Source organism: Uranotaenia lowii, chromosome 2 (genome assembly GCF_029784155.1).
Source record: "Uranotaenia lowii strain MFRU-FL chromosome 2, ASM2978415v1, whole genome shotgun sequence".
NCBI classification, from domain to species: Eukaryota; Metazoa; Arthropoda; class Insecta; order Diptera; family Culicidae; genus Uranotaenia; species Uranotaenia lowii.
The window spans coordinates 353,213,382-353,227,557 of record NC_073692.1 but is presented as its reverse complement, the minus strand read 5'-3'; the positions used below and the strand labels follow the sequence as shown (position 1 = coordinate 353,227,557).

At 35.5% G+C, this 14,176-nt stretch overlaps 1 protein-coding gene across 1 annotated transcript in view; it reads right to left on the bottom strand.

Moving 5' to 3' along the window:
• The window catches only part of LOC129749708 (Na(+)/H(+) exchange regulatory cofactor NHE-RF2-like), an 86,317-nt gene extending 72,467 nt beyond the window's left edge, over positions 1 to 13,850 (bottom strand). Inside the window, exon 1 of the mRNA XM_055744764.1 lies at positions 12,984 to 13,850. The gene's annotated coding sequence lies outside the window, so the exon portion shown is untranslated. The remainder of the gene's footprint in view (positions 1 to 12,983) is intronic.
• Between the last annotated feature and the right edge of the window lie 326 nt (positions 13,851 to 14,176).

Here is a 14,176-nt window from a genome sequence, read left to right as displayed (position 1 = left end):
TATCAATTATTTCAAGAAATACAGTAACTTTTTCATAAAATCTCTTTTTTATCTTTGCACACTTTTTTCAGTCATGTATTGATTTATTTTTTTTACCACAGAAGCAAAATCTTTGCAAAATCATGATATTTTACACAAACTCACCTGGAAAAAGCAATTGGAATCGGGGTGGAACCTTTTCATGAGTAGGCATCTCGAAGAATTTGATTTCTTAAATCCGGTTTTAACATAAATTTTGCTGTCCATCAGAGCACATCTGTCATATTGCGTAAAAACCGGATACACATATTGCGATCTTTGGAACTGATCATTATCAGTTATTTACTTGGTGTCTACTAGTCAGGCAACACTTTTTGGCTGCCGGAAATGGATTTTTTTGCATTATTTAAGGAGTCTGCATGCAGTTATCCCCAATAACCATAGACTTTTTACCATATTCAAGATCAAGGGTTGCACTCCGATGGTTGGTTTGATCTTCGTGTGGATCCTAAAGTGGCTTCTTATACTTCTTAACCATTTGGTTCGACAAAAAAATTAGAAAAAAACCAACAGTTCATGAGCTTCCTAGTCAATGATGAAGAATTTTCAAGGCGCAAAATGCGTAAAAGGAGCAAATTTGTGCAAAATTATTTTTACCATGTCTTTTTGCATCGTAAATATCTCAAACACACGTTAACTTAAAAATCTATCTAAAATAGGCAAGATAGTCCTTTTTATAACCAACACAACGCTACTAAATTTTTGCATATCCGAGCTCTTTTGATGTAGCTATCACCGAAATAAAGTGCCCGGATACTAAATGATCATAGCCTTAAGCTGTGCAACGATTGGCTAATCACCCTACTATGAACAGCCTTTTTTCCAAATCAAGACTATTTTTTATTCCGTTTTCTATTTCCTGAATCTTCACTTTGAAAATAATTCGAAATTTTTAATTTGGTCAAAGCTATGACAAACTTAGCCGATCTTTTTCTTTTGGCAAAAAAACAACATATTTGACTTACACTCCACCACAGTTTTTGCGTAGCGCCACGATTCCAGATTCATCCAAAACTGAGTATAAACTCTGTGGGACCTATTGAAGTGCTGTGCAGGGAAAACGGTAGCATTTGGAAGCAGCTTCCTTTGTATATTTATCCATTCATCGTATCAATCGTTATGAAACATTGACTAATTCGTAGCTTCCACAGATCGTCAACATTCTCGAGTACCGTAATCCGGGGTAAGATGGATCACTTTTTTCAATATTGTTCGATTATTTTTTCTGTTAAGGGGAATGTGGCATGTTTAATATTTTTAAAACCAGTACTGGGCTCCTGTGAACGTAAAACATGGTTGCAGAAATTTATTAGACTACTTTAAATTTGATTTAAAAATCGATTTAGTCTCTATTCAGAATTTGATGCTTTGGGGTGACATTGATCAGTATCATTTTTCGGCGGTTTTATCGAGTTTTCTTGATCATAAAGGATACAAAATACCATCATAATATTTACAAATGCTTGTTCATCAATTTTACCTAGTTTTTAACGTTGTCTTTTAAAAACATTTATAATCGAAAAAAGAACAATGATACTGCATACATTTAGGGGCAAAAGTTATAACAATTGCTAAATAGTTAAAGTTTCAAAATACAAATTAAATTTTACCTTCACACGTTCTTCTAGACCCACCCACTTCTACCCTTTTCATTTTTTCTTCAAAGTTAACCATTTGATAGGGTTCCTATCCATTGTTCCAAAACGGGCTTACTCAAGGAAAACGTCTTTTATTTTTAAATATAAAAAAATTATCATTAAATGACTATAAAAATAGCACTATAACTACGCAAATACAAAGAAAAAAAGTTGTTCTTTCACATTCAACAACCCGTTTGCTTCTGAATGCTTTTTGGTATCATAAGGAGAGCTGTTTGTTTGCGAGCCTTGAAAAAAATAGATATTTTAAGATTTTGAAATAACATTTTTACTAACAGAAAATAATTTTCAAATACAAACAAAATTTTGCCTTTTTGATACTCAATTAATGGGCTTTCAAACGCAGAAAACAGTTTTCAAAAATTCAAACTATAGTCTTAGTTATTGATGATTATTTGGCACAATTTCATGTTGATCAAAGCTACCCTGGTGATCAATGTTACCCCGTTTTACGGTACTAAACATCATTTTTTTCAATTTTTTTTCCTTGTCTAACTCCGAAAATACAGGCGAGACTTGTCAACGAAAAGTTTCTGGCTGAAAATCTGCCAGGTGCCCGCTAAAGAGTTTGTTTTGCTGTCCATTTACGATTTTTTTTTTCACATATCTCCCCACTAGCGGTCCAAATATTTTGCGCACGGTTTGACCGCCGTGTTTTGTTTACTTTTTCTACCCTCTAGAAATGAAATCAAGCCTGTTTATTACTCAGCTAGATGAAACAGTCGGAAAAATTCTCACTGTTAGATCCGTTAGGACTCCTTAAACAATTTACCATTTGAACTTTGATCAAATAGCTGATGTCCAGCTGCTTTTGAGTCTTCCACTGCGACTTTCCTGATTTAGTTTCAAGAATCTCCGTTTAATGGGACACAACTCGAACAATTTTATGACGATTTTCATGAAAATTGATTCACGAGCACGACGAAGTTAAAGACGTGTAGATGAAGTTAAACATTTTCTAACAATTTATTAAGTAAAAGGTAAAACGAGGCAGCTAGTTGTACCTTTAAATTACGTGTCGTGTCAGTCAATGATGTTCACGAATTTTTGAAAATTTTGTAAACAAGTTTAATTGATTAATCATTATTTGTGTTAGTTAGTCCTACCTAAACACATGGATGATAGAAAAATCTCATTACGCTTTAGCAGTTCATTTCTTCCATAATTTATCACACTTGATAACGATGCTTTTTGCAAGGAAATTACTGTGGTAAATTCTCATTTGGCATTGCGTGTTGAGCTACGTTTAAAAGTCTCGGCGTTGCACGCATTGCATTGTTTCGAGGTTAAGAGCTTTCATCCGTTTGTGTTTCCTTTTCTTTTCTCTTTCATCAAAATTTACATGAGCTCACATCTCGGGTGAATAATTTTAACCTTTTGAAAACTTCTAGGAAAAATTTCTAGATATATCTATGGGCAATTGCATAAAATTATCAATTAAAGTACTTCAACACAATTCCTTTTCCAATATTATTTTAAAAGACTTTAGCTTACACTTATCAAACGGTTCCATGTTTGTGGTGTTTCCGTATATATTCGTTCATAAACGATGGTATGCAAATTGATTGGCAACCTGCAAATTATCTGAATGTCACGCGGAAAGTCTGAAAGCTTATCATTTGAGGGCGCAAAGCAAGGGACTTTCTTTCTCCCAATGCACTTCTCATTAAGATTCGTGCCCGTTGATAGAGACAGATACTAGAGGTGGTGGTTTCTGGCTTGCGTGATGGATATCTGTAAGTTGTTGTGGTGAGTTGCAGCTCCATTTCTTCTTTGCGATAGCTGATGATGATGACGTTGATGCTGTTATGAGCTGTCAGTCAAGGTAAAAGCGACCTTTGCAGGAGTACTTATCTTGCATTACATTACAACATCAACAGGGAACAGTTTGCAGTTCCTCTTGGAAGTGCTTAGAGAACTAGCTAGCTAATTGCATTTTGTTTTCGTGCTATTTGAACTGTATGCCTTATCTCGATTGCTCGGACATTGTGACTCATATGATCAGAAAAGAAAATTCTTGAAATTAATATTATTCAAGAATAAGAAACCAAGATTCAGATTTTAGAGCCATGCTTCAAAACCAAAATTTCGAACCATATCAGGATAAGAATGGAAAATTCAAAACCCAGTACTCAGAAACATGGAACATTTACCCATAGTAAGAAAAAAGGCCTTATTAAGAAATGCGATATCATGTTTCAACTTATTCAGGTATAAATCTATTACGGCTTCAGTTGAATTGTTTTGTTTTTGAAAACGAATTACTGATCCCCGATATCGTCCACCCAAGTAACGTCGTCACGTCTGACGCGTATACTATTATAATTTTTTAAAAAGAAAAAATAAAGTCAAGGAGAAAAACACCTTAATGTATGCAAACTGCGATCGGCCTTCCCACAGTCCAGTACCAGTAAATAGTGCAATCATTTGGAGCTTATTACGGCGGCGCCCAGAGACGCGTCCAAGGAAAGAAGAAACTTCGCAACCTATCAGGCGTATGTAATCACGTGATGATCGTGAGGCGTACGAGTTATTACACACGTATGTATATTTGCGTATATGAAGGTGGAGGCACCTGCCGTCATCACTATTAGACATTTAAGTAGGTACGGTCAGTAACTGTTTAGCTTCGGATCGATCTTCCGCCGAATGGCGCTCGGAACTTGTTTTGAAGCTGTTTAAAAATCCCAACATGCTCCCGAAGACATCAAATAAGCCTAGATATGTTAAGCAGTCAGCAGAAGTGGGGAATCCTTCCACGTTAATCAGAGTCGAAAAATAACCGCATGACTCAATGTTATTGAAATTTGGTCGTGAGTAAGCATACAAATTGTTCCTCTCTGGTAAATCACTTCTGGTTTTGTTTTGTGATTGCTATATGTTCTGAATAAGAACATGTAAAACCTTCAAGTTCAAGTTATTGATTGATCCAAAGTTTACCAAATGACTTGTAAAAACCGCGTTGGTCTGAGGGTTTTTCTTCTGTGAATTGATTACATAACTCAAGTGAGATTAAAATCGATATACTTGTTTGAGACCAAGTTGTCCCATTCAATAATGATTGAATTCATTCAACGATTCCCGGAACAGTACTCGCCTAAAGATCACCCGAAAAACCAGTTCATGTTTACTCGGGTGTACCTAACTGGTTTTGGTGAAGTAAGATTTCGGTTTACTTAATGGAACGAGACGCAGCGGGTTTGATTTTATTACCTTGTATGCACCCTGTTACATGAGTGCGAAACTTTAACGCCTCCGGGAATATGCGTGATACCTGGACTTACTGTACATTTTCGATTAATTTGTTATTAATTGTGAATTGGTCAGCAAGTTGATAGTTTGAAGTTAGGTTTTTATGTAATTGGATCGTAATGGTAGGCGTTGATTGTTTTGGAATGCACGCATTTTTTGCGCTCTTCAAATTTTTCTAGTAAATAAACTTATTCAGGTTGAAAATAGTAGTAAAAAATCGAATATATCACCAGCTTATCTCGGGAACTGATGTGCATTTGAAGGATGCAACTATTTTAAGACGTGTTTGTTGTCCTACACAGCAAAAAATTTCTAAAAGTACACGGAATCTAAAAAACGAATGATCTTTTTTTCCTTGAGTGTAATTACGAAAAGAAGTAATTTTTAACTCCTTTTGATGTAATATTAGTCTGTTTTCAGAAATTTAATAGATATAAACTGTTTTGATTTAATTTTACATTGCGTCATGCAAAAACCAACCGGTCAATGAAATTTATATCACAAACAGTGAAAAATTATATCTGTTTGATTTAAAATTGAATGGAAATATTTAAATTGTGCCATTTTATATTTCAAGTTAGTTTGCGCGTCGGGCACAAAGTAAACAAGTCAGAAAATGATTCAGAAACGAGTCTTTCAAAAGCGTAGCTACAGCAGCACTTTTATAGGGCAGTTTAAAGCAGTAAGTTTACCGAAAATTAAGAATGTGGTTTTGAAACTGATTAATTTCCTTTCCATTGCAGCATGGTCAGATTTTTTGCAGTGGCTGATATCCGGACAGTGATTATCCGGAGAAACTTATGGTGATTCTGACCGAAAAACCATAATGTTCCGGAACCATTCGAGGATACTGATGACGCTGATCTGTAAAAACATCTTCGTGCTGGGAATCATCGGATGCAACAACAATTCCAGCCTGACGCTTTCCGTAGTGGTTTTTTTTATGTTCAGTTTTGGAAATAAATATTAATTAAAAATGAAAGATGCGGCGTATTCATTCAAAGACAAAACCAAAAACCTGAATATTTAGAAATAATATCAATATTTACGATAATAAATTTCAAAATTTACATCCCTGTGAATTTTTCACGACGGCTTTCGTGATTCGATCTCGTGCATTGATTTCGATCTATTATCTATTATAAATTACATCCTAGAAAAAAATACACTGTGATAGAATTTTACATCAAAATCGATATTCCGTTTTCGTGCATCGTTTTCGATCTAAATTTACACGAATTTTTCTTGCTGTGTAGAGATCGCTCTGTAGAAGAAAATCTTATATTTTTTAAATAAAAGGCTGTGAAATTTCACAAAATGCTCTAAATAGACGAAAAATAAGCTTCATAAAATCGTGTCTATGGATGTTTTAGGCTAAGCAGTAAAAATAAACTAAGAGCAGAAGGATATACTCATGCTTTAAAAACACACAAACAAGATTTTAAGACACCTGGCAAAGCAGCTGAATTGCAAATGCTTTCTGAAGCCCATTACATAAAAAAAACTACAAAAATTTGTCGATGCAAATTTGAATAGAAATCAGTACAATCAAGTGATCGTAAAATAAGAGGATTTTCATTGGAATAATTTGAATATTTGTATTATTGAAGGTGGAAGATAATATTTGAAGTATCAAACGGGCTCGCTTATCAGATAGCTTAAATATCACTACTAGGTGATTGAATTGGCTAAAAGTTATTTAGGGTGATTTGCCAATCGTTGCACAGCTAAGAACATGATTTTGGTGTTTATGCTGTATTTTAGTCATTTCAACCAAATTCACTCGATTTTTTTTGTCGATGCACTCATACAGGATTGGTAAACAAGATCCAAAAGTTCAAGTGTATGAAAAAAGTGACATAAAAATTTAAAAAATCATTTAAAACAGCTTGTCTGTGCCCAATAGTTGCACAGGCAAATTTTGTGTCGTGCATAATGTTGTCCGATTTTTTCCAATGGTTGCACATTTTAAAAACCAGTCACCATGAAGTCGAATAGGCTGATATTTGTTACGGAAGCTTATTATGAGAACTTCTAGTTCAAATGCAATCTAATTTTTAGACGGCCCCTTTTGAGGGGGAGGGGGGGGGGTCTTCCATATAAACCGTTCAATGCACTTTCCAATTCCGATTCGGCCAAAAAAAAAACACAAAGCCGCCGGTTTGAGTGTCTGGAATAGCATTTATCATACGTGAAATTTTTTCAGAAACTCAAATCCACCTCTCTTTTTACCCGAAGAGATTTGAGTAGAGGTTAAATAACATAATTTGCCCAGTGTTGACCCTTTTTCTTATATGTCCTACTAACATAAAATTTTATGTCTTTAAAATCCCATAGAATGAACTGAAAGGAATTTAATGCTTAATTTTTAAGTGGCTATTAACAGGTGAAAAGATTACACCCAAAATTCAGCCTCTGTGCCAATGGCGTGTAGTCAATTACATAGCATCATTGGTACAAGAAGATAACGCGACCGGTGCTGATTCGATTTGCTCCCACCGGCATTAACCTCCCAATTCAACCGAATTGCGTATGTCTGAAAGAAACAAAATAAAAACGATTTCACGTCCCTCCCTATCGCATCATAAGACGAAGAAGGATGGAAACAAATACCGGCCAACACCAGGCAGCCAGCGAACCGAGCACTGTGCGTGTGAATGTAGCAAAAGCAACAACAAAAACATCCTTCTAATTCAATCCCTTCAATCCACCGGCAAACAACCACGGCCAAGCTGTGCGTGTGTATGCAGTAAAAGCAACAAAAAAAACATTGCTTCAATTCAATCAACCGGCAAACAACCAGGGCTAAGCTGTGCGTGTGTATGTAGCAAAGGCAACAACAAAAACATTCCTTCAATTCACCGGCAAACAACCAACGGCCAAGCTGCCCGGCTTTAGCAGCTGTGTATATGTAGCGTGTGTATGTAATAGCAGGCAGTAAGCAAAGCACAGTTCTCATTCAATGGGTTTCCCTTTGCCTTCTCTCCCGTTCCCTTTCCCGTTACCATCGCAAGACAAAGGACTACCTTGAAAGGCGGCCAAACGCCGGGAAGCCACCGTCGTGCGTTTTTTTTGTGATTGTTCGGCGGCAGAAAGCCTATGACAAATATCCCTCTTCCTGCATGAAGCTCAAATAGTACACTGGTTAGGATGTCGGACTGGCAAGACGATCTAGATGGTGATTTGAGTTCGACTCTCCCTACGGGCGCTGTGGTTTATATTTTTATTTTCTTGTTTCTGGGATGAATTATCCAATAGGAAGGAAATCCCATAAAATGTTTTTCTTGTTTCGCTTCAATGTAGTGGTCATGCATAATTTTAGTTGGGAGCCGAGTCCTTATGCCAGTTACGGTTTTTCAAACATATCATCTTCGGCACAGTGCACATTTCAGCGCATTATCGGCACAGAGATTTGCTAAATAGGCATTGGATTTTTGCAACCTCTTCTATGGGTGTAGAAAATGTTTTGCCCCCTTTTACACATATGAAGAAGATGCGATTTTATAAAACAAATGTTTTAGGACTCACTTGGAAGTCGATCGATTTTTACATAATAAAACTCAATTTAAAACTTGAAAATGGACACAACCACGCCCAAAGTTTCAGATCGTTTGACTGATTTATGCTCATGATATACAATTTTGTATAAGATTTTTTTTTTCGAAAAGTTAATTGATTTAAATACCTTTTTCAAATAAGTGGGTTTATTTGTAATTAACGTAACCTCTGGAAACAATCACATCACATAGAAATGCTTCCCAAGAGTTTTCCGGCTGAATAACTGTTTTGGATCAAATTAAATTTCACAAAGCTATGACTGTTTATTTTTCTGGATGATAAGGGCCAAATTAAGCTTCACATAGATGTCTGCAGTGACGGCAACTCGACGGCAGATTCGAATTCCTGAGAAAATTGCGCGTCAGAAAAGTAATATTTCGGGTCTTCCAACCTTCGACTTCTAGTTTTTGGGATTAAGGGTCGTAGTTTTCCTCCTGTACAATATTCTGACAATATAAATAACAATTTCAAGGGGATTGCTGTTGACATGGAATAAAATTCTTTTAGATTTGTCGTCACGAAACTAGAGAAACAGATTGTTTCAGAACAGCTTTTGGATTCTTTGCATAAAATGTTTAGTAAATGGTCGGGATAAAGGATTTCAAAATAAATCTGATAAAAAAGTAGTCTCTCAAAGCCAATGCAGTTGAGTTGACTTTGACACTTTTCAGACCATGCAAATTACCCGAATTTCATACAAACATATGTTTTTTTCAACGAGTTTAATAATTTCAAAACTTCATTTTTAAGATTTAACGGTAGAAAATATAAACTTATGGATACATAAAGTGTCTTTGAATTATTTAATTAATTATTTAAAATCAACATTGAGTGCAAAAAAAATGTGAAAATTCTGAGTGGAAATTAATTAATTAAAGCACAGAATTTATTAAAATTACTAGTTAAACGTAAATATCCACTTATTCAGAATAAAAAACATGTCATATCAATAGACAATTCGAGTTGTTTTAGTTGCATGTAGTCAATGAACGTGTTCAATTTTGTATGACAATTTGTATGATAGAAGAACTTTTCGCATATACAAGAAATCCAAATAAGTCTGAAATGAATTTTGTTTTAAGTTATTGATTTTGCCCATTCTTAATATTAATTGTTTGCCAGCATGATAAGAAGCAAAGTATTTCATGAAAAAAGTAATAACCATTTCGAAATTAAAAATCGTGATTCATTGAAAAGTATTGTAAAATTGCAGGATTTGCTTATTGGATTCACTATTGGACTTATTGGCTATGCAAAGCAGTATAATGCGATTCTTATTTTCATCCGGTCAACCAGCTTTCAAATTAGCTGTCAAAACACTAAAATTAAATAGTATATACCTATTTTGAATTTTTTGTATGACAACGAATATCATTTCTGGGGTAGGGCTAGGTGGGGTAATTATGAACAAAATTACTTAGTTTTCCATACTATCAGCTCAAACAAGTAGCTCTTTAACGTTGAAATTCTGAAAAGTAACCAAAAATGAATGACTGGTTCTCTTTTTGTTTTTAAGATTTTTTTAAAACTTTTATGTTGCAGCTTGTGGGCGTAAAACGCTCGTTCATAATTACCCCGTTTGTTCACAATTACTTCTTGTCTATGGGGTAATTATGAACACTATAACGATTCTTGTTATGTGATGACTTTTTATATTGGCTTTATTTTTGGATTGAAACCACATCTAAACAGTGCATTGTAGTGAGATTTAATGATTTTTCAAATTTAATGTCGAGAAGTTTTAGGTTATTTTCAGTTTTACATAGCTGGGAGGCATTTTTTCATGTAATTACAGATCAACCATTCTAAAAAAAATATAGATATAGTAATGTTTTAGGCTTATTTTAAAGATTTGGATGGTTATCGTGATTTTGAAGGTAAAAAGTAAATTTTAACCATAAACCAATGCTAAGAAACCGCGTGTTCATAATTACCCCGGAACTTGAAAAGTATGGAGTAAATATGAACACTTCTTTGTGCGTGGGTGGAAATTTTTTTCAACATTAAATCATATCACACCACATGGAGCATCAATTACCAAACGTAAAACTTTCAAAAACAACTTTTTATCTCCATTCACATTGACGAGGGAGTCAATTGATAAGACACGTCTCAAAACGATTTTCGTTTCTCAGAGATATACATTTTGTTAATAACTGTAACTACAAAATTTAAACAGTTAGGTTTGCAAGTTATAACTGTAACTTACAATAGACTGACAGACCATCACATTTGATGAAATGCAAAACTAAAAACATACATTCAATTGCGGATAACTCATTACAGTCAACTCGTATCGCGTCACAATCTTCTACAAACTTGTTTTTCATTGTTTGAAATACAATTTCTAAAATTCTGAGCTTTCTAGCATACTGGAAACACATTCTAGAACAAAAAGAGTGAAAGTTTGTCGATTTTTCATACATTTTGCCGAAAATCTCCATACAAATTTCAAGTCCTTTGCGCCAGCTCGTGCTTCTGCCAAATGACCTGAAACTTTCAGAAAGTCATTTTTTCACCTAAAAGCACCAATCTAGGGGTTGCCGCGTTGAAAAAAATGTTGTAAAAATCATCCCATACAAATTTGGGCCAGTCTATTATACATGTTCCACGAGATTCACAAAAATGATAATGATTCATTAGGTAAATAAACTGTTTGTATTAAGCACGAAAAAACCATTTCAAACTATAATTCGAATAACAATTTTTTTAACAACTGGTTAAAATAAACATGGTGCATTGAAAAGATTTAACAAAAAAGTAGAAAAAAAAAAATTTGAACTTCAACATTCAAAATATCACGAGTGCGGAAGTATGCGGAAGTTTTTTCTCCTGTCCATGGTTCATGAAGTTACGAATTTTCACATGATATAAAATTTATTACTGGGACTTGCTAAGATCATAAACAAAAACACTTATTAAACAAAAATAAGCTTTGAAAACTTTGAACTTTGAAAGCTTTGAAAATAAAGATTTTTTATTTTGTTTGCTCTAAACAGTACCTGAAACATTTTTTGCAACCACTGATCTATATATATATAAAAATGAATTTCTGTCTGTTTGTCTGTCTGTCTGTCTGTCTGTCTGTTCCCTATAGACTCGGAAACTACTGAACCGATTTGCGTGAAACTTGGCAGGTGGGGGTATTTGAGGTAAGGGAAAGGTTCCTATTATGGTTTGAGACCCCTCCCTCTCTCATGAAGGGGGGAGGGGCCTCTCAAACAAAAGACAATTGTTTGCATAACTCGAGAACCAGTCAAGCAAATGGTATCAAATTTGCATGACAGGGTATTTGGATACGAACAATATTTCTATGAGAGGGGGCCTTTTTGTAATTTTTTCCATAACTCAGAAACTTATTAAGCAAATGGAACCAAATTTGGCATGGGAAGGTATTTGGGTACGAGAAAGGTTTCTATGAATATGTGGTACCCTTCTCTTCTTTTTGTGGGAAGATAGAAAAGGGGGAAAAGGCTCCTTTACATTTTTCAGCATAATTGGAAAACTTATTAATCATATGGATCTAAATTTGGCATGGAAAGGTATTTGAATACGGAAAATGTTTTTATTATATTTTATTTTGAGAACCCTCTGTTCTTAAGATGGGAGAGTGCACTCATACAATTTTTTAACATCACTTGAGAACTTTTTCAGCAAATGGAACCAAATTTCGCTTGGTAGGGGATTTGGGTCGTTACGAGAAATGTTTCTATGAATATTTGGTACTACAGCCTCCTTCCAGTGGATGATAGGAAGGGGAGAAGGGGGCTCCGTTACAATTTTTCGCATAACTCGAGAGCTAATCGAGCAAATGGAAACAAATTTGACATGGGAGGGCATTTGGATACGATGCTTATTCGAGAGTCCGTTCTTCTTCAATTGGGGATAAAGTTAGAGGGGAGCTCACATCAAATTGTTTTACATAAACCAAGAACTTTTCAAACAAACGGAAACAAATATGACATGGGAAATTATTTGGGTACGAGAATTGGTTCTATGATTATTTGAAACATCAGTGAGTACCTACAGAGGAAATAGGAAATGTTTGATGCATCAATCTCTAGTTCTTTTCATAATGGCGGAAAAGATGTTATTCTCTTATAGAAAGTTGAAAATTCATTTCTGAATATTAACATATTTAAAAATACAGGGTTAGTGTTATCTTTGAAGTTTTGAATTCATATTCCAGATATAAAATTCGAAAGGGCATGTTTAAAATCACATTGGAATTTTAAGCTTTTAATTGTTTTTAAAAATCTACCCACTAATTTACAATCAATAATGATTTGAAACCTTCATTAAAAACGTTCATCAACTGTTTATCATATCAACTTGATAAAGCGCTGACGGAATAAATTCATTGTATGTATCATTTTCCAAGGCTAAGAATAAATAACTGCTGCATGGTAATCATATTCAAGTTCGTAAATTATGCCTACCATTATTATTAAATATTCCCGGAGATCCCTTTCTTACCGTTTCGTTTTCCGAATGGCGCTGCGAATTCGAAGCCCTTTGGGTGTATCCTCTGACCGTAAACTGTGGGCCGTGCAAAATTCCGTTCTTGTTGGAAGACAAGCAACAACAATTGGTCACAACACAAGTCACTTTGACCGTTGTTTTTTTTTTCTATTCCATCTGCCCTCAGCAGCAACAAACAGCACAGGTTTTTTTTCTGATTCCTGCTTATTATATTCTCAACTCAACTCTTCTTCGATCTTCAGGTTCTTCTGCTGGTCAAGTCAACTCGGCTCAACTTGGCTCAACTCAACAGGTTTCTGGCTCTTCTTCTTTTTCTATCAGAAAGGAACCTCACCAGCTTACCAAAACACTTGGAGGTAACTTCCTTTCCCTAATGGAACTCCACTAATACGTAACAGCCACAAACAAGAACCAAATAAACACACGTAGATGGTTAACCACACGTTCGATTATTCACAAGCAGCAAGACGGCAACGAGCAACTTCTTCGATCCGCCGAGGATTCTCACAACAAGAATTCCAGAGGTCTGTCGCTCTGGGTCGAAAGAAATATTATACAACCTCTTTTTTTCCGCCTGTTTTGCTTGGTTCACGATGTCACGTTTCTCCTCCTCCTCTCGTATCAAGAACTTGGGACTCGAGAATGATCAGTCAGAACAAAAAAACGGGTCCAATGGCGCAGTAGAACCCCCTTTTTCCAGAACCAGAACCAGAAGGTTCTTCAACTTCTTTCTGGAGAAGAACACCGAAACGAAAACCAGCGTGAGAAGAAAACTTCACCCGAGCCGGACCACAATTTGTTGATGAGGTGCTTCTTTCGAGAGAGCGTACGAAAACTAGAGATGTTTACAGTCTACCTGTCGCTTCAAAACTGAAAGCAAACGTCTGGCCGAGAGTCTAAACAAGGTACCTCAGTTCAGTTAGTCAGAGCCTAAACTCGATGTTGTTGTTGAGCCCACAACAAGCATTTAACCTGCCCAACCGGCCGGAGTGGCGATCATGCTGGTTGATCTTGCGATCGACGAGGGCTTCTCCGACTCCCCCATGATTGGAGTTGGAAAAAACTCTCTCATTCTCTCTCGCGCTTCTCTTTGATTCTCTTTTGATATGTAGGAGATTTTCTTGTAAGAGAGTCAACTCCCAACTCAGAGGTCCCAACACGGAAGAAAAATTGAAGAAGTCCGAGCG